This window comes from Bufo bufo, chromosome 3, assembly GCF_905171765.1.
Source record: "Bufo bufo chromosome 3, aBufBuf1.1, whole genome shotgun sequence".
NCBI classification, from domain to species: domain Eukaryota; kingdom Metazoa; phylum Chordata; class Amphibia; order Anura; family Bufonidae; genus Bufo; species Bufo bufo.
Genome location: NC_053391.1, coordinates 235,977,097 through 235,998,699, shown reverse-complemented (window position 1 = coordinate 235,998,699; position 21,603 = coordinate 235,977,097).

The window sequence follows — 21,603 nt, the reverse complement described above, 5'->3', positions numbered from 1 at the left end:
TATTAGCCGTTCTGAGGTGAATTGTGATTGTTATTCTTTTTTTGGGGGGGGTTTATTAATAGGAAAAAATCACTCAGGGCCGCACGATTGCCACAGGCGGCGCGGCCCTGGATCTAAGGGGCGGAGGTGGGGTAGTAGTAGGAGATGAGCGCTTTGGAAGCGCATTGTGGAAGCGCTCATCTCCATATTAATTTGTATTACCATCCTCAGGATGGCGGTACAGATGCTTATGCTGCGGCAGGACAAGGGAGGGAGAGGCATCTCCCTTCCCCGTTCTTCAGATAGGCTGTAGGCACTAGTGCCTGTAGCCTATCAGAGGCTGGCACAGGCGGCTCGATGACGTCATTATCACCGTACCGCCTGAGCTGGGCAGCATACAGCGCGGGACACAGGCCAGAAAAGGTCTGCATCGCTTCACTGACAGCCGCATAGAGGTAAGTATTAGTGTTTTTGTTTTTTTTTATAGATGGCGGCACAATGTAGGAGGAACCATGGGGGCATTTAGGGGCATTTTTTTGACTGGCACATAATAGGGGACACCTGGTGGCACTAAGGAGGCATTTCTTGCTGGCCCCCTGCGGGGGGGGGGGGGGGGGGGCATTTCTTACTGGCCCATTTTGGGGGGCACTATGGGGCATCTGGGGCATTTCTTACTGTCCAATTTTGGGGGGGCACTATGGGGGCATTTTTTACTGGCACATTATGGGGGGCACTATCGGGGCATCTGGGAACATTTCTTACTGCCACATTTTTTTGGGGGGGCACTATGGGTGCATTTCTTACTGGCACATTTTGGGGGGAACTATGGGGGCATTTCTTACTGCCACATTATGGGGGGCACTATGGGGGGAGAGGTGCACTATGGGGGCATCTGGGGGCATTTCTCACTGGCACATTATAAGGGAGAGGAGCACTATGGGGGCATCTGGGGGCTCTAAAGGGGCATTTTTTTACTGGCTCATTATAGGCTGCACTATGGCATCTGGTGGCACTAAGGGGGCATTTTTTTTATGGCACATTAGGGGAGAGCGGCACTATGGGGCATCTGGTGACACTATAGGGGCATTATTTACTGGCACATTATGGGGGGCACTATGCTGGAGAGGAGCACTATAGGGGCATCTGGTGGCACTAAGGGGGCATCTTTTACTGGCACATTATGGGAGGCATTATAGAGGAGAACAGCACTACGGGGCATCTGGTGGCATTATAGGGACATTATTTACTGGCACATTATGGGGGCACTATGGGGGAGAGGAGCACTATGGAGGCATCCGGTGGCACTAAGAAGGGGGATTTGTTACTGGCACATTATGGGGGAGAGGAGCACTATAGGGGAATCTGCTGGGGGCAATAAGGGGCATTTTATACTAGCACATTATGGGAGGACACTATGGGGAAGGGGGAGAGGAGCACTATGGGGGCATTTACTGGAGCATTATATAGGGGTATTTTATACTGGCATACATTATGGGGACATTAGCTCAACTGCGGGCACTAAAAGGGGGTATTTCTTGTACTGTCATATTATAAGGAGAATTATTACTACTAGGGGGCTCTATGGTGAGCTTTACTACTAGTGGGGGGCTATGGAGAACATTATTACTAGTATGGGCACTATGGGGGCATTATTACTACTAAGTGTGCTCTGGCAGAGAATTATTTCTATTGGTCGGATTTTGGGGAGCACTGTTACTTTGGGGGGCACCCTGGCATAGTATCAGCACAATTATTTTTTGGGGACATTATGTTTATACTATTAGTGTCCAGGACACTATTTACTTGGTGCAGTTATTTTTTTAGAGCACTGTGTGCCAATAATTGTTGAAGGGGGCACAATCTGTGTGGTACTAGTATTTTCAGGGGGACAGTTTCGTATTAGTATTGCAGTATAGTATTGGGGAGCACAGTATTGGGGGTGGCAGGAAAGGGTGTTCAGAAGATGTGAAGCTGATGAAAAAGTGGGAAACTAATGTATGTTTGTCAATCTCTACAAGGATGAGAGATGGCTGAAAAATAATCATGGTGGTCTGGTCTGAATGGAGAAGATGAGGAAAGAGAACATCTACATCAAAGGTGACATCACTGGATGTAAGAGGTATGTGGCGCTATGTAGGAGAGGAGGTGCTCCGACTCCTCCCCCTGCCATTTGCAGAAGGAGGATTCAGACCTGGGTAGCTATAAGCATGGTGGTGGCTGCAAATGGGGCAGGGAGCTTCAGCCTGGTGAGGACAGCCGAGGGGGGCAGCTGACCATGGGTGGGTGGTGGATGGTGGAGGGAACCACAGCCCTCAAGCAGGATCTGGGGAGAGAGGAGAGGGGACGAGCTTTCTGGCTGTAACCTGCTGTTGTCTATTGTATGAAGCAGGCAGTGCAGCCAGGGCAGGCCCTGCCCTCTTCGTATCACCCGGACCTACACACCTTAATAATCGCTCAGCTCCTCCTCCACTCCACTTTTTGCGCCTTCAGGACTAGGAGAGAAATAGTGAAACTGCAATAGCTCCTTCCACTGAGCTACATGGGGGGCAGTGTGTGAAACAGAACTGGATGGTGATTCCAGTCACAGGGAGAGAAGAAGAAGAGTTTGAGTACAGTAGCTTTATGTCGGGGCCCGGAGTATTGAGTACAGTGTGTCTATGAAGGATGAGGGTGAGTCTTAATTGCCATTCTGTGGTGAAGTTACATATTACTACAGCCATTTACGGGGTGTATTAAAAGGAAATATACGTACGTCCTATTAGCCATTCTGCGGTAAGTTGTGATTGTTTGTTTTTTGGGGGGGGTTTATTAATTGGAAAAAATATGTTTTAGTTGCTGTTTTGCGGTGAATTTACATTGTACTACAGCCATTTATGGGGTGTTTTAATAGGAAATAGTCGTACGTCCTATTAGCCGTGCTACGAAGAATAGTGATTGTTATACTTTTTGGGGGATTTACTAATGGGAAAACATATACGTCTTAATTGCCGTTCTGTGGTGAAGTTACATTGTACTATGGGGTGTATTAATAGGAAATAGACGTACCTCCTATTAGCTGTTCTGCTGTGAATTGTGATTGTTATTCTTTTTTGGGGGAGTTTATTAAAAGGAAAACTTATACGTCTTAATTGCCATTCTGCGGTAAAGTTACATTGCACTACAGCCATTTATGGGGTTTATTAAAAGGAAATATACAGTACAGACCAAAAGTTTGGACACACCTTCTCATTCAAAGAGTTTTCTTTATTTTCATGACTATGAAAATTGTAGATTTACACTGAAGGCATCAAAACTATGAATTAACACATGTGGAATTATATACATAACAAACAAGTGTGAAACAACTGAAAATATGTAATATTCTAGGTTCTTCAAAGTAGACACCTTTTGCTTTGATTACTGCTTTGCACACTATTGGCATTCTCTTGATGAGCTTCAAGAGGTAGTCCCCTGAAATGGTTTTCACTTCACAGGTGTGCCCTGTCAGGTTTAATAAGTGGGATTTCTTGCCTTATAAATGGGGTTGGGACCATCAGTTGCGTTGAGGGGAAGTCAGGTGGATACACAGCTGATAGTCCTACTGAATAGACTGTTAGAATTTGTATTATGGCAAGAAAACAGCAGCTAAGTAAAGAAAAAACGAGTGGCCATCATTACTTTAAGAAATGAAGGTCAGTTAGTCAGCCAAAAAATTGGGAAAACTTTGAAAGTAAGGGCTATTTGACCATGAAGGAGAGTGATGGGGTGCTGCGCCAGATGACCTGGCCTCCACAGTCACCGGACCTGAACCCAATCGAGATGGTTTGGGGTGAGCTGGACAGCAGAGTGAAGGCAAAAGGGCCAACAAGTGCTAAGCATCTCTGGGAACTCCTTCAAGACTGTTGGAAGGCCATTTCAGGGGACTACCTCTTGAAGCTCATCAAGAGAATGCCAAGAGTGTGCAAAGCAGTAATCAAAGCAAAAGGTGGCTACTTTGAAGAACCTAGAATATGACATATTTTCAGTTGTTTCACACTTGTTTGTTATGTATATAATTCCACATGTGTTAATTAATAGTTTTGATGCCTTCATAGTCATGAAAATAAAGAAAACTCTTGGAATGAGAAGGTGTGTCCAAACTTTTGGTCTGTACTGTATGTACGTGCTATTTGCTGTTCTGCGGGGAATTGTGATTGTTATACTTTTTGGGGGGTTTATTAATAGAAAAAAAAATACGTCTTAATTGCCATTCTGGGGTGAAATTACATTTTACTACGGCCATTTACGGGGTGTATTAAAAGGAAATATACGTACATCCTATTAGCCGTTCTGCTGTGAAATGTGATTTATATTTTTTGGGGAGTTTTTACGTGCTTTTAGCTGTTCTGGGGTGAATTGTGATTGTTATACTTTTTTTGGGGGGTTAATAATGGGAAAAAATATATGTCTTAATTGCCGTTCTGTGGTGAAGTTACATTGTACTACAGCCATTTATGTGGTGCATTAATAGGAAATAGTTGTGTGATTGTTATACTGTTTTTGGGGGAGTTTATTAATAGGAAAAAATATACCTCTTAATTGCCGTTCTGTGGTGAAGTTACACTTTACTACAGCCATTTAAGGGCTATAATAAAAGGAAATATATATTAGCCGTTCTGCCGTGAATTGTGATTGTTATACTTTTTTGGAGGGGTTTATTAATATATCACTGAAGCTAGTAAATGTACCCTTTAAAACGTCACTTTTAATATAAAGGTTAAAATACGATACCGTAGATCATAGGTGGGATGGTATAGAAAATATTGCGTCCATAATTCGGTCACCAATTCTTGATAGATGTCGACAGGTGATAAATCATGATGACCCATCCCACCTATGATCTACGGTATCGTGAGTAACCGCATAGCGGGAGCCTTTTAGTTGTCTTGCCTTCAATGGTCTGAATTTCCAGTTGGTTATCTGTACCTATATTCTGATTAGCTATTTTGTTTGTATATTTGTTCATTTGGTGGGTCTTATTTTAACCTTTATATTAAAAGTGATGTTTTAAAGGGTACATTTACTAGCTTCAGTGATATATTCGTTTACCTACCCTACCTTATCTATATATGCAGTGACTTGGGTTTATTAATAGGAAAAAATATATGTCTTAATTGCCGTTCTGCTGTGAAGTTACATTGTACTACAGCCATTTATGGGGTGTAGTAATAGGAAAAAGATGTGCATCCTATTAGCCGTTCTGCCGTGAATTGTGATTTATACTTTTTTTTTTTTGGGGGGGGGGTTTATTAATAGGAAATAATATATGTCTTAATTGCCGTTCTAAGGTGAAGTTACATTGTACTACAGCCATTTATGGGGTGTAGTAATATGAAAAAGATGTGCATCCTATTAGCCGTTCTGCGGTGAATTGTGATTGTTATATTTTTTTGGGGGTGTATTAATACGAAAAAGAATACGTCTTACTTGCCATTCTGCGGTGAAGTTACATTGTACCTTCCTTTTGTGGGATGTATTATTTTATTTTTACTTTAATTATTTTATTATACAGTATGTCAAACAGACAGGTGACAGGCCCTTTAACGGGAACGGGCAGTGGCCAAAATATTTCTGTCGCAGGCAGATTTAGCAGCAGAAGAACGGGGGTGGCAGTAGGAGTCGCAGCGAGAGGCCTGAGCTCCCAGTGTCATCTAGAGGTTGTGTCTTGACCAGCAACCCAGCGTTGCTCGGTCTTCGACTTCGTTGCAAGTGACATCAGACACCCCCAGCCAAGAGTCGGGGGTTCCTCTGATACAACGCTTAGTTGGCATGGCCCGGGAGCAGGCCCTGTGCCTCCACTTGTCTTAAACCCGCCTCTTTAATTTTCTGTTCCCTCAGTGCAAGAAGTATTATATGCCATAGGCTCGGCTCCACTTTTCAGCAAGGACGAGCTACTAGAGGACAGTCAGCATCTACTGCCCAGCCATGATCTCGAGGAGACATCTGCCGCTTCCTCCGGTAGGTGGGCAAGTAGTGATGATGTTGGGAGCAGGTTTTACGAGCGGTCAGGCTCCTGTTCCTGAGACCGTTGAGGGGGCCATCAGTGATGTGCAGACAGTAGCAGATGATGATGATGTAGCCGATCGCACTTGGGAGCTGGGTGAAGAGGCTTCATCATCATCAAGAGAACAGGGTGGCAGCTTGTGCATGAGGCAGCGGCTGAGCCAGCAAGGTGGTAGCATGGCCGTGAGTCAGCAGGGTGGCAGCATTGGGAGGTCGGGAGCCAAACATGCCCGGAGTAGACTACCCGCTTCGCAGGAGCCTACTTGCACAGAAAGTAGCGGTGCAGGGGTTCAAAGAGGCAGCCGTAGCAGGCAGTCAGAGCGGAATGTTGGGGTGAAAATTCCATACTCGGCGGCGTGGAAATTTTTTGTTAAGCCGCCAGAGGAGGTGAACATGGCTATTTGCCGAATTTGTGGGTAGAAGGTGACGTGTGGCCAGGGTGCCAATGTTTTCACCACGGCCCTGCTTCAACACATGCAACATCACCATAAAGTGGCCTGGGAGAACTGTGGTTCTGATGTGGAGGTCCAGCCTGCCGCAGCAACCGCTGCATCACCCAGTGGCATGCACCCAATTTCATGCCGTCAAGGATTCCCTTACATCAGAGGGTATACTTGCATGTATTCCCAGACATATCGATTTTTGGATTAATGGCACCAAACATTATTCGGCATTGTCTCTAAAGATGTTTTTTTTTTTTAGCTCCCTGGCCCTAGTAGTGCTTCTGCATGCAAGACTACAATACATCCCTCCTTAGATAAAACGGTCGGTCATTATACGGGATTCTATAGTAGTATGGAGAATCCTTCGGAGGTTGTATAAATTGTCCTATAGGGTCTCAAAACACCTCCCGTTGTGGGATCATCATTCCCTCAGAGACACATTAATAGATAGGTGAGTGGAAATCCAAGGTTATCTCTTTGGTTAAACACCTCTTACATGATTTTGAGCCAAGAACGCTTTCTAGAGAAGCCTTGATTGCTAAATATTCTTTAAGGCCTTTTTCGCTTATACAGTATGATCAGATCAAGACTGTCTTTATGTTGACCTTACGAGAAGTGGATAGCAAAGTGGTTCCCAATACTTTGGATAAACTATTAGAGCTGCAGGGTGGTAAAGTATCAGTTATCTCCATTTACTTTTGAATGAGGCAGGAGAAGGCCATCCTTACTGTATCCTTGTGTTTTTCCAGCTGGTCCGCCCAATTAAATGATACTGAGTTAGAGTGGTTTGCTTCTTGTATGTAGTAGACGTATAATAAATGAGGCATGGAGGGATACCTACCTTAGAATCATTCATAGAGGAATTTAGAAAAATCTGACAAGCCAGATAGGTTGACCAACTGCCCTAAATGTGCAGAGGCTAAAACTGATTTATTTCATGCTCAAGATGTTTCATGATATGTGGAGTCGGAGGGTTCCCCTGAGGCCCAAGTTGTTTCTTTTTATGCGGATGATGACCGGATTATATATCTTCCTTGACTGTTCCACTCTGTTTGCTTGGTTATTAAGAGATGTATACTACAGAGATGACTACAGACAAATCCACAATCCATCTCTATTATAATTGACCAAACAAAGAACCTCTTACATATTAAACAATTAGAAACAGAGAGACTCAAGGACAAGCGTACTAAATGCTTTTTTCACAAATAAAGATGTTTTATTCTTACCTATATGACTGATTCTGACATACAAAATCTCATACAACCTTTTTCCTTAACAGAGTGGTATCTTATGGAGCAGGTGGGGAGATTGGGTAGACTGTTTTTTTTTGGGCTGTCAGGTTCATGGGGCCTTGGAGGAGACCTGAAGGCACTAGTACCCTTTGACATCAGATGATTTTGGTGTATCTTTGTCCACTGATGTGTGTCTGGCAAATATCTATGCTACCTGTTATTTATTGGCCCAGATTTTCTGCGTTATTGTTAAGGGTCTATGTACCCTAATGTTTTTGATTTTGTTAGTTTAAATGAAAACTAATACACTTTAAAAAAGATAAAACATTTACGGAAAATTTTGGAAAAACCAAAAATTTAAAAATTTTAATTTCTCTGCTTTTAAGACAGATTGTGATACCTCATAAAATTGCTATTACTTAATATTAACCATATGTCTACTTTAATTTTAGAAGTAATTTTTAAAATTTTCAAGAAAATTTCCAAAACCCACTTTATAAAGGACCAATTCAGTTATGAAGTCACTTTGAGCACCTTCACATACTGTATTAGAAACCACCCATAATTTACCCCATTTTTGAAACTACACCCCTCAAATTATTCGAAACTGATTTTACAAACTTTGAGAACCCTTCAGGTGTTGAAGGAAAGGAATTAAAGGAAAATGGAGGTGCAATTGCAAAATTTCACTTTTTTTTCCAGATATTCCATTTTTAAACATTTTTTCCCGTAACACAGCAATGGTTGACAGACAAGCAAACCTCAATATTTATTACCCTGATTCTGCAGTTTATAGAAAAACCCCATTTGTGGTTGTAAACTGTTGTATAGGCACACAGCATAACAGGCTGTAATGGTTCTTGAGGGCTATGTCACATTTGAAGAGAAACTGAGGTACTACAATGCAAATTCCCAAAACATGATGCTATTTTGGAAACTACCCCCTCACAATTTTTGAGGGGTGTAGTGAGCACTTTGACCAAACAGACCTTTTTTTAGCTCTAGATTTTATATTTTCACAAAAGGTAACAGTAAAAACACAATATTTTCTCCTTTTTCTCCTGAATACACTAACACCCCGTATATGGTCATTGTAACGGCACCCCGGGCATAAAAGGGGGTAAAACCGTTTAGGCGATCTTCCCCTTCCAGAGCTACAGGCACAGCTACTTACAGCACACCAAACTCCCGAACGGCATACAAGTGAATGCTCCAAACTCCGAACGGAACCTCACGAATAGCTGCTAGCAGACAAATAGGAAACGCACCCAAGCAGCTTACACTCCTAGCAATCAGTCTCTAACAGCATACAGTAAATCCCCCCAAGAACGACACCAAGCTCTGTGTTGAGGGTAAAGCAGTGGACAGAATCTCTCTTTACTGAGGGCTACCCGCCCATATTTATGCAGGTCCCCATCTGGTGGACACTCCCCTAGGGGGACCAGATGGAGGACTGTGACACAGGACAGATAAGCAGCACTTCAGGCCACACAGACACAATACATCCCCACAATGCATCCTGGTTTCCTCCTCTCTGCCCTGGAGACAACCGAGGAGTAATTCAATTATCTCTCAGGACAAAGGGAAATCGCCACCATACACATGGGGACAACAGGACAGAAATCACTATTCAAATATACAATGTAATAACCATTACAGTAAACATAGATATGTACCCTGGAGACAACCGAGGAGAAATTTAATTATCTCTCAGGACAAAGGGAAATCGCCACTATACACGTGGGGACAACAGGACAAAAATCACTATTCAAATATACAATGTCACAACCATTACAGTAAACATAGACATTTAACATACAGCTCAGGTCTGAGTGCATATTATTAGGTGAATGGCACTCAGACTACACGAATACAGTTCAATTGCCATGGAGCCAAATTCTTTCACATAGTCTTTGCAGGGGAAAATCAAGCGTTTCAACATGGGGCCATAGTCTAAAGGAAGCAGGCAGGCAACCAGGCTTCTCCAATGCAATGTGGCGAGATTGGTCTCGTCACAGTCATAAACTGCTGTATGGGCACACAGCAAAGCGACGAATGGAAGGAGCGCCATATGGCTTTTGGACTACTGTTAACCTGATGAAGGGGACAATTTGAGCCCCGAAACGCGTTGTTCTACAGATCTTTACTTTTTATGCAAATTAAAGAAGATTCACCTTTAAGAGACGTATTGGAGCCTGTGATTTTGCGCCTGATCAGAAACCTTTTTACTACAAGCATCCTTTGGGGGATTGGGCCTCCGATCCCAAAGATACCTTTTCTGCGGCTGCATTCACGGATCCAAAAGGTCTTTATATATCTATATACCTACAATAGAGTTGTGTCTATCATTGCACAACTTCAAAAGGTGAGCACCTCTACTTACTAAACAATTAAGTTTGTACTGAACATACTACCCTATTGTGCGCCCCCCACACCTTTTCTTTTGTCTCTACGTTCCCCTCCTGACCGAGGGGAACTCTAGATTCGCCCGTGGTTACCAAGAATATGGCTTTTGGAAGGCAGATTTCACTGTAATAATTTTCAGGCATCATGTCACATTTGAAGGCCCCCTGAGGTGCCCCTACAGTAGAAACCCTCAAAAATTTACCCCATTTTGAAAACTGTACCCCTCATAGATCTTTTATAGGGGTGTAGTGTGCACTTTGGCCAAACAGGCATTTAATCTTCTGATAAGATGTCTTCCAGTAGGCCCACGATTCTCAGGTTGCTGCAGCGTGAGTGATTTTCTCGATCTCAAACACAGGTTCCTGAAGTTGAAACTAGAAGGATTCCATGTCCACCTCAAGCGTGATCGTATCTTGTTCTCCATGTCATCCAGGCATTCTATGTTGAATGCCTCTTCAGTCTGCAGCAGGCAGAATGACATGGCTACTGTGGAAGACAAGGCTCCTGCAGATCAGGTAGTATACGATTTACCACTTCAATTGCCAGCAGCTTGTAGTCAGTGTCAGCTGGGTTACTGCCATCATCCTGGTCTGAGGCCTCTCTGTCTGAGCACGCTAGAGAGTGGCTCACTGCATCCTGCTCGGCATCTCTATGTCTGCCATCTTTATGTCTGCAGGTCTGGCCTTCCCCGACTTTGCCTGGATTTTAGCCTTGCTCTTGCTCCCCATAGTAATCAGAAAGCGGTCCATAGAACACTCGATATATACTTACTCGATAAGCCCGACTCAAAAGCCAGTGTGTTGGGAAGAAAGCTATTCTGTTCAGTGTAAGATGGAGCGCTATTCACTCACACCCTGCTATGTTGGACTGGAAGAGCTACCAGATTTTAATAAACACCCTACATGTGTCCCTCACGGCTCAGGAGTAAAAGAACACCATGCACATTTAAGGCCTAATGTGGTGATTTCTGTAGCTTGTGCTGACAACTGTAGAGGCTCTGGGATGAAATAATAAATGGAAGGTAGGGGATGGAGTGAGCATTTTGATCCCACTGGTGTTTTACAAAAATTAATGAGCATGGGGACGATGTCAAATGAGAATTGAAAGTTTTCCAAAGATATGGAATGTCAATGCCCAATATGTTGTGCCCAGCTCATGACATCTGAGACACACAACACATTTTAAATTATTAAGTGGATTCTACTGGCTACAGAAATGCCATAAATGTAAACTGCTGTTTAGGTACGATGCAGGGTACAACCGGGTAAGACCCCCTTTTGACTTTTGCAGCACAGATTTTGATGAATTGGTTTACGCTTTTTCAGTTTTATTATTGCAAACTTTGCAAACTGTTATTACCTTTATTCTGCCGGTCAGTACGATTACAGAGATACCAATTTTATATCTAGCTTTTTTTCAATATTTTACACAAAGCATTTTAGAAAAAGAAAATCTTGTTTTTGCCTTACAATTTTCTGAAAGCGATATATTCTTTATTTTTCTGGCAATGGTCTTGTGTGAGGGCTTGATTTTTGTGGGATGAGGGGCATTACTTTTTTATGGGAAAGGGCCACTTTTTTACTTGCAAATGGGAGTTGAGCCTCAAAGGTCTCCCTAGCTGGCCGGCTGGGAGCCTTTGTAAATATTCCGGGTGCCGTGACAATACAAGGACCAGGGATGCCTTGCAGACCCTTTAGTAAGAGTCAGTAACAGCCAAGCACCTGCCGCTGATGTGCAAGCACAGCTCCTGCACCTGCCCTATCAGTACGCTATACAATATGGCGCTGGGCTTTTTCCTACCTGTTAACCACTACACATCAAATAAGTGTTGTAAATAACTCTACACGAGACTTATCTAATTGTAACTATGAGAACCCCCTGAATAAATATCCTCCAATGTTAGATCAATGTAATGAAAACATCATATTCTGTATAATATATATAAATGTATATAGTAATAAACTTGGAAAACGAAGATGCAGCACACTCTCTTATTCGGGTGCAAGTTAGGCCGGTGTGAACCAGCACCACGGTCCAATTCAGTAAGACGAAAAAAAGCCAGCAGCACACCATAAATTTCAAAAGGCACACATGCGGTTTATTCACCCAGTGTCAGGTAGCAGCGACGTTTCAACCGCTTGTTGCGGTCTTTCTCAAGCTATGTGCACATCTTTTACAATCACACAATATATAGGTGTATCAATCAAAGATGTAATCAAATCAATCAAATATAAAAGTGAACAAAATTCATGATATCAACATCTAAAATATATAGGCAAATCTCATTATCAGTATCCAAAATACATAAGTGCAGTACATTCACAGTGTTCCGTGATCAATTACATAGTGTACCGTGAACATACATAATACAGTGTAATTACTCATTACAAGGTGCAAGTGTACCCTATTACATAGTGTAACTTAAAAAACTCACAATCAGCTGATAAGCTGCAAACATGGAGCATCGCGGTCTCGGCGGCGTCCCCACTCAGTTCCTGCGCATGCGCGGGAACACTAAATCTTGCGATCCCTCGAGCGCAGGAAGGCTGAATAGAGCCCATATCAAAGATGACTCAATCTGCTCACTCCCAAATGTGCGCATGTCCATGTAGAAGGGGCCTCCCACCAATAGTCATGTGATCCTTGTCACATGATCGGACAAAGGCAGATAAACAAAAAAAGTTTAAGAAACTCAATGGGGAGCTATGGGTCAGGATCGCATCGATACTTGGGCTCCCAGAGGATATGAGAATCACGCACACATGGGAACTTAGGATCCAGCGTCCTGTCAACCCTAGGATCTGGCAACAAATTCACTCAATACGTGCGCATAACAGGAAAGGCTGGTGTCCCACAGCTGAGACCAACCGTACCATCAGTCAGGTCATCGCCGTGATCAGGCGACGGCGGCGTCGCTGCGGATCAGTGCTGCGAACCGTCACCCTTGGGTCACCCCACCAATCCACTAAGCACACTGAATGATTAGAGCCAGACCTGATGTAACTCTTGGTGATAAAAGCATCAGTAACTTCTAATTAAAATATTAAGGTTATTCACTATGGGGGTAGGCCTCCAACTATCATATATCAAGCGCCATACATGAAGCAAAACACAGATCGGGACATCCTCCTTGTGTGTGAAACAATAAAACAAACTGCGGGTAGCTGGCAAGACTCAGGATGCTCTTGTCTTTATGCAGGGTGTCAGTCATGACTGTGATTAATAGCCAAATCTATAAAAACAAAAAAGAAATGTTAAAATCAATTCAACTTGATTGTTTTGTACACATGTTCACTATACCCAGATTAGGGACTACGGACAACACGGTACAAGAGGAGAGACACCACTATTCCACTCTAAAGTCAACATTCAGGCCATTGGGCCTCAAGGTTCTCAAAGTAAAAATCCAAAATAACTCTCGCTTTTTAAGGAGGGCTTTCCTATCTCCACCCGCCTGCCCATTTGTATCTGTTCTAATATGCGGAACCTCAGATCTTTTTCCGAGTGCCCCGCCTCTTTGAAGTGCTTGGACACTGGCAGATCCATTTTTTCTTTTCTAATGGAGTATCGATGTTGGTTTAACCGTGTCTTGATGTCCCACGTGATCTCACCAACATACCACCACCCACAAGGGCATGATAGCTGGTAGACCACGTAGGACGAGTCACAGGTCAAATACTGGGTGATTTTTATCATTTTATTAGTCACCGGATTAAGTAATGAATCCCCCTTCAACATAAGATTACAGTTTACACAATGGTGACAAGGGTACCAGTCCGCGTGGAGCCACATAATGTCTATTTTATTTTTCTATTTTATTACAGTTTAACATTACTTTTTTATGGGAAAGGGGCACTTTTGTACTTGCAAATGGGAGTTGAGCCTCAAAGGTCTCCCTAGCTGGCTGTTTGGGAGCCTTTGTAAAGATTCCGGGTGCCGTGACAATACAAGGACCAGGGATGCCTTGCAGACCCTTTAGTAAGAGTCAGTAACAGCCAAGCACCTGCCGCTGATCTGCAAGCACAGCTCCTGCACCTGCCCTATCAGTACGCTATACAATATGGCGCTGGGCTTTTTCCTACCTGTTAACCACTACACATCAAATAAGTGTTGTAAATAACTCTACACGAGACTTATCTAATTGTAACTATGAGAACCCCCTGACTAAATATCCTCCAATGTTAGATCAATGTAATGAAAACATCATATTCTGTATAATATATATAAATGTATATAGTAATACCTATAACAGTGACATATCTCAGTCTGATAAAAGTGTTTGGGAGGGTAAGGACTGGGACAATAATATGTGTGTTAGACAGGACCTGGATCAGGGTGCTGAGGAGGTGACAGAGGAGGAGTGGTGGCTGCATCAGTGGCAATGAAGAGCAGAGGCAACACATGGACAAAGATGTCCCCAGGGCCAGATCTGTGGCTATTATAGTCAGCTCGGGAACTAGTGATACCGCTGGTACTGGGGGAGCAGGCTAAAAACATGGCAGGCCTTGTCAAGCTTGGCTGCCCTTAGTACTGTGCAAGTATCTCCTATCTGGCTGTTTTTCACCAAGGTGCTGGAACACAATAGCAGTGCTGTGTGCAAGATCTGCAGGATTAAAATATGACATGGGTATTCAAATACAAATGTAGTCAGCACGGCTCTATTGCAGCACATGAAGAGGCATGACCAGTTCCTGTGGCAAAATAGAAATGCCACTAGCTAGCGCAACAAGAGTGTCCTCCTTCTTCTGGTCTCATTTGCAGCAGCCAGGCACCATCCACCATCCACATGCAGTACAGGGTCCTTATCATCATCAATTACTGCTTCTCTTGCTCAGACTACTCCTCCTACTCCGCTCCATAGTGTGCAAGCTTAACTCCTACCTGGTCAAATTTCTGGTGGTGCAGTCACTGCCATACCACTTAGTGGATTCTTCTGCCTTTAGGGAACTGATGTTGTGCACAGCCTTGTTTAAAGATACCTAGCTGCAATTATTTCTCAAAAAAGTCACCCTTGCCTTCTGCTCTCACGTGGCCTCTTTCAATTCTCACTGTGTGGAAAGGTGCATGCCATTGTGGACACCTAGAGTATCTGTTATAGGCAGTGACAATACATGACTTACTGCCTACTCGGTCAAAGGTTTTCAAGGCAGCAAAAATTCTAGGTCTATATTTGTGTCAGCATGGTTCCCATACCAGCTGCTTATCAGCCTCCTGCAAGTCTTCCTTCATGGACATCCTCCTGTCCTCAACAGGAGCAGGGCAGAATGTTACTGCCACTCCACCGCCTTCCTATCATAATGTGTGAAGTGTTGCTGCAGTAAATCGTTTCTTATTATTTAAATGTTTTAATATTCTAATACATTCTCTTGCTCTTATAATTTTGAATGGATTTTCGCAGGGTTAATAATCTTGACTCTGCCCCTGTAGGAAGCTAGGTGTTGAACTTAGGTCCACCTATAGTTCAGTCTAGAGCTAGCTGAGGAACTGAGAAGAGCTACATGTGGTCACTCCTTGGAGCTTTGCATCAAGAAAGCCATTTCTACTTTCCATTAGTCCAGAAAGAGAGATAAAGGAAAGAACTTGAAGGTCCAGAATCTACATGGCTGAGCACTGGAGTCAGTCAGTAAGGTATTCACTATTTTAATGCCTTATTCACACAGTCAGTGTTCGGCTTATTGATTTCCATCAGTGATTTTAAGCGAAAACCAGGTGCAGGTCAAAAACACAGAACAGGTGGAAATCTTTATTTTACACCATGGGGGAGATTTATTAAAACTGGTGCGAAGAGAAATTGACCTAGTTTCCCATAGCAACCAATCACATTCCACCTTTCATTTTTTGGACCTTCTTTGGAAAATGAAAGGATCAATCTGATTGGTTACTATGTGCAATTAAGTCAGTTTCTCTTTACACCAGTTTTCATGAATCTCCCCGCTTATCCCCACTACTGGTTTTGGCTCACAGTCACTGATGGAAATCACTTATCAAAACACTGATGTGTAAATAAGGGCTCATGCACATGAAGATTTTTTTTTCTGTGTCCATTCATTTTGTTTTGTGTGGCCCGTATGCAGAACCATTCACTTTAATGGGGCTTGTCTGTATGTCTGCATGGCCATTCCTCAAAAATATAGAACATGTCCTATTCTTGTCCGCATTATGGACAAGGATAGGACTCTATTATAGCCCAGTTGTTAGCCCATACAGTCGGTATACGTGTTTTGTGGACCGCAAAACATCCAACAGTCGTGTGCATGATTCCTAAGGCTGATGAAGACTTTATTGCTGTAAGAGGAACATTGCTAATACACCACATAGTGGTAGGTTGTGGTGGCTCACTAGCAAGTAGTTAAGGTATGGTGCTGCAAGCTCATATAGAGGGAATCACCCCACCCTCTCTTAAAGGCAAATGTAGTAATAGGAAAATGAGCGAGCACTCATACACTTGGCAACCAGATTGACATGTGCAGAAAATATTTATTAAATCCCCATAAAATACAAGTAATAAAATTTATAAGAACAATGTAGCAATAATATACAACATTACAGTCACATATATTGTGGTAGATATGATCGATACTATATTCATATGACTCAATAGTGTCGATAAATTCAATAGTATATATCTCACCAAAAAACTTCAAGTATATGCTGTTATTTGGGAAGAGGGGGTATTATCTTCTAGCGCTCTATCCCAATTTGGGAAACTGAATGTCACTGAAAATGCTGTAGGTGTATTCACTGGGAGTGCAATATGTTCATAAAGTGTCCACAGGAATCCTGATAATGTGAAAAGTCTCTTATAGCATATCCTTTTAAGCTCGATATGAGCTTTGGATTGAAGAAAACTTTAAATCGACCACTGAGGAAGGGAGAGTGAATCTACAGGGAGTGCAGAATTATTAGGCAAGTTGTATTTTTGAGGATTAATTTTATTATTGAACAACAACCATGTTCTCAATGAACCCAAAAAACTCATTAATATCAAAGCTGAATATTTTTGGAAGTAGTTTTTAGTTTGTTTTTAGTTTTAGCTATTTTAGGGGGATATCTGTGTGTGCAGGTGACTATTACTGTGCATAATTATTAGGCAACTTAACAAAAAACAAATATATACCCATTTCAATTATTTATTTTTACCAGTGAAACCAATATAACATCTTAACATTCACAAATATACATTTCTGACATTCAAAAACAAAACAAAAAACAAATCAGTGACCAATATAGCCACCTTTCTTTGCAAGGACACTCAAAAGCCTGCCATCCATGGATTCTGTCAGTGTTTTGATCTGTTCACCATCAACATTGCGTGCAGCAGCAACCACAGCCTCCCAGACACTGTTCAGAGAGGTATACTGTTTTCCCTCCTTGTAAATCTCACATTTGATGATGGACCACAGGTTCTCAATGGGGTTCAGATCAGGTGAACAAGGAGGCCATGTCATTAGATTTTCTTCTTTTATACCCTTTCTTGCCAGCCACGCTGTGGAGTACTTGGACGCGTGTGATGGAGCATTGTCCTGCATGAAAATCATGTTTTTCTTGAAGGATGCAGACTTCTTCCTGTACCACTGCTTGAAGAAGGTGTCTTCCAGAAACTGGCAGTAGGACTGGGAGTTGAGCTTGACTCCATCCTCAACCCGAAAAGGCCCAACAAGCTCATCTTTGATGATACCAGCCCAAACCAGTACTCCACCTCCACCTTACTGGTGTCTGAGTCGGACTAGAGCTCTCTGCCCTTTACCAATCCAGCCACGGGCCCATCCATCTGGCCCATCAAGACTGACTCATCCATCTGGCCCATCAAGCGCTAGAAGATAATACCCCCTCTTCCCAAATAACAGCATATACTTGAAGTTTTTTGGTGAGATATATACTATTGAATTTATCGACACTATTGAGTCATATGAATATAGTATCGATCATATCTACCACAATATATGTGACTGTAATGTTGTATATTATTGCTACATTGTTCTTATAAATTTTATTACTTGTATTTTATGGGGATTTAATAAATATTTTCTGCACATGTCAATCTGGTTGCCAAGTGTATGAGTGCTCGCTCATTTTCCTATTACTAATACACCACATACTTGGACACAGTTTGGCCACCCATATCTTAATCTGTACCCCTCAGCCTGAGAATTACAGACCAGTTTTGCAAGAACCTTATCACCAGCCATAGATTCTGCACAGAGAGAGGAAAGGAATACTACAACCCTCATCATTGTTCAAATCCATACATTGCTATCGCTAATCTAAGATTGTGCACTCTGAATTATTTGATACTATTGGATGTACATTGATGAGCAAAATGGTAACAATGTTTTGAACTTTTGGGCTCCATATCTCACCATTCACTACAGCTTTAAATGTGAGACTACAATAATTTTTATAGACAATGATCTCGGCTATCTCATACATAAACTGGACTTGCAACTATTTAGCATATGATTAGTTATACAGATTCTTGTCATGTAACTGCATTGCTACTGTTTTGCTCCTGGTGGTGGAAGAATCTTTATCTTCTTGTATACTACAAATTACAACCTGTTTTCACATTCCTCATAGCTCAGGGTGTTACAAGGTTGATTAAAAAGCGAAAGGTCACTGCTTCGAATCGAGGAGCAGCCATGAAGAAGATTTCCAAAGAAAAGAGAAACGGCATCATCCACCAAATCGATAGCAGTATCTCGGCCAAGAAAATTGCCAAACTGCATCATGTGAGTGCCATGACAGTTGGAAGAACACGAAATGAAGTCGGTCTATCCATTCCAAAGCCAAGAGGTGGACTTCCAGGCAAAATATTAGAGTCAACAAGTTGGTTCATCACAAGGTCTATCAGTTCTGGTGCAACAAACACAGCAGTGGAGGTGGCTCGTATGCTTTGTAATAGTGAGATACCAGACGTCCATGGAAACACAGTGCAATGCGCATTACACAAGAAGCGTAGGCTCAAGTTTGCAAAAAAGTATGAACAGTAGAAGATTGGAAATGTGTGATTTGGAGTGATGAGACGAAACTGAATAGAATAGGCTTTTATCAGTGCAAATGGGTCTGGAAGAAACAAGGGAAAAGGAGGCTAAAGGGAAATTGAAGGAACTGTCAAATTCGGTGGAGGAAGCCTGATCATATGGGGTTGTTTTACAGCCAAGTGTTGGATACTTGACCAGGATTGATGGTGGTCTCAATGCTGAGCTATATGTGAGTATCCTACAAGACGAGTTACTTCGTACACTCGAGTACTATGGGTATGAAAAGGACAATATAGTGTTCCAGCAGGTTCAGCAGCGGCTAATATAAAATTACAGGCAATGTCGCAGGTATTTGGGATGTGGAAACGTTACACAGGAGATATACCCCAGGTAATGTCACTGTCCACAGCGGACACCGTTGACGAAAAAAGTACAGTGGATTTCACTGATATTTTTTGGATGTGCACACGTTACATAGGAGATGTAGCGCAGCTAATGTCACTGTCCGCAGCGGACAGCGTCTATGGCAAAAGTACACTGGATGTTGTGACGAACTGCGACTGTCGCGGCCACAATACGTCACGAAACTGTCACAGCGCCCCGAGTGGTCAATCCGCAAACAGGCCTCCCAGCCACTTTCAGCACACCGACAGTCTAACTTGAGTCCATACAGTCGATAGGCTGAAAGCGCAGGGATTGGACCGCCGATTGACCGCAAGTAAGCGCTGTGACTGTTTCGTGACGTATTGTGGCCGCGGCGGTCGCAGTCCGTCACATATTGGTTGGCAGCTACTGGGATTCTTTTTTGCTTGTGTTTAGAACATCTGAACAGAGTTGAGCTAATTTACCTCTGTCAGAACCAAACCAATTTGGTGGTGGTGTGGCTGAGTGCAATACATTTATCTGTGTGTACAGAGAGACTGTGTAGTCCAGTACCCTCTCCGAAATCTTGTTTTCTTTATCTATCTTTTATTTGGCGTGAAAATGTCCGGGGAATACAAGAAAATGGTTTTGGCAGATCTGGAAAATCTGTGCCAAGAACGGGGCATTGAAGTCGGTCGCAAGATGAAGACCGACCTGATAAAAGACTTGTTCCGATGGGATAGCCAACAACTGCGGCTGTTGGATGTGTCTACTGCGGGAGACACCGGCCCATCTGACTCTAGTCCTGAGGAACCGGAGACTGAGAATCCTGACTACTCGGAGGGGGAACATCCTGCGGGCCCTGTTGGCCCCCCAGCGCAGTATTTCAGTACGGATCCTAATTTTTCTTTAAGTACTCGCCCTGAACCAGCCAGTACTGCACTATCTATTTGTACGGACCCTATGATGCAGCAGGCCCTCCAAAAACTAATGGACACTGACCCGGTAAAGTACTTACAGTACATGGCGGAGCATGAAGAATGCCGAGCTGAGAGGGATGCCGCAGAGCGGGAGCGCCAGCATGAATTGAACATGGCCAGGGTGCAACAGTCCAGCCGGAGTTCGTCGCACGTGAGTGCAAAATTTAAATTTGCTCCCCTTAAAAAGGACACTGACAGACTTGTTTTTGCAATCTTTTGAGAAAGCATCCCACTGCTGCCACCAATATGTGACGAACTGCGCCGCCGCGGCCACAATACGTCACGAAACCGCCACAGTGCCCCTAGTGGTCAATCCGCAAACAGGCCTCCCAGCCACTTTCAGCACACCGACAGTCTAACTTGAGTCCGTACAAGTTAGACTGAAAGCGCGGGGATTGGACTGCAGGTTGACCACAAGTAAGCGTGTGAGCGACCGGACCGGAACCACACACAGGGTAGTTTAACTGCCACCACCTTGCAATTTATGGGAGCAAGGAACCCACTATCTGGATAACAGAACCGAGTAGCTTTCTCTTCGGAGAGGCTAGGGCAAGTTATTGCATTGTTTGAAAGCAGGCATATGGCTAGAGAAATGACTTGGAGGTCATTTATTATATACACTGCTCAAAAAAATAAAGGGAACACAAAAATAACACATCCTAGATCTGAGTTAATTAAATATTCTTCTGAAATACTTTGTTCTTTACATAGTTGAATGTGCTGACAACAAAATCACACAAAAATAAAAAAAATGGAAATCAAATTTTTCAACCCATGGAGGTCTGGATTTGGAGTCACACTCAAAATTAAAGTGGAAAAACACACTACAGGCTGATCCAACTTTGATGTAATGTCCTTAAAACAAGTCAAAATGAGGCTCAGTAGTGTGTGTGGCCTCCACGTGCCTGTATGACCTCCCTACAACGCCTGTGCATGCTCCTGATGAGGTGGCGGACGATCTCCTGAGGGATCTCCTCCCAGACCTGGACTAAAGCATCTGCCAACTCCTGGACAGTCTGTAGTGCAACGTGACGTTGGTGGATAGAGCGAGACATGATGTCCCAGATGTGCTCAATTGGATTCAGGTCTGGGGAACGGGCGGGCCAGTCCATAGCATCAATGCCTTCGTCCTGCAGGAACTGCTGACACACTGCAGCCACATGAGGTCTAGCATTGTCTTGCATTAGGAGGAACC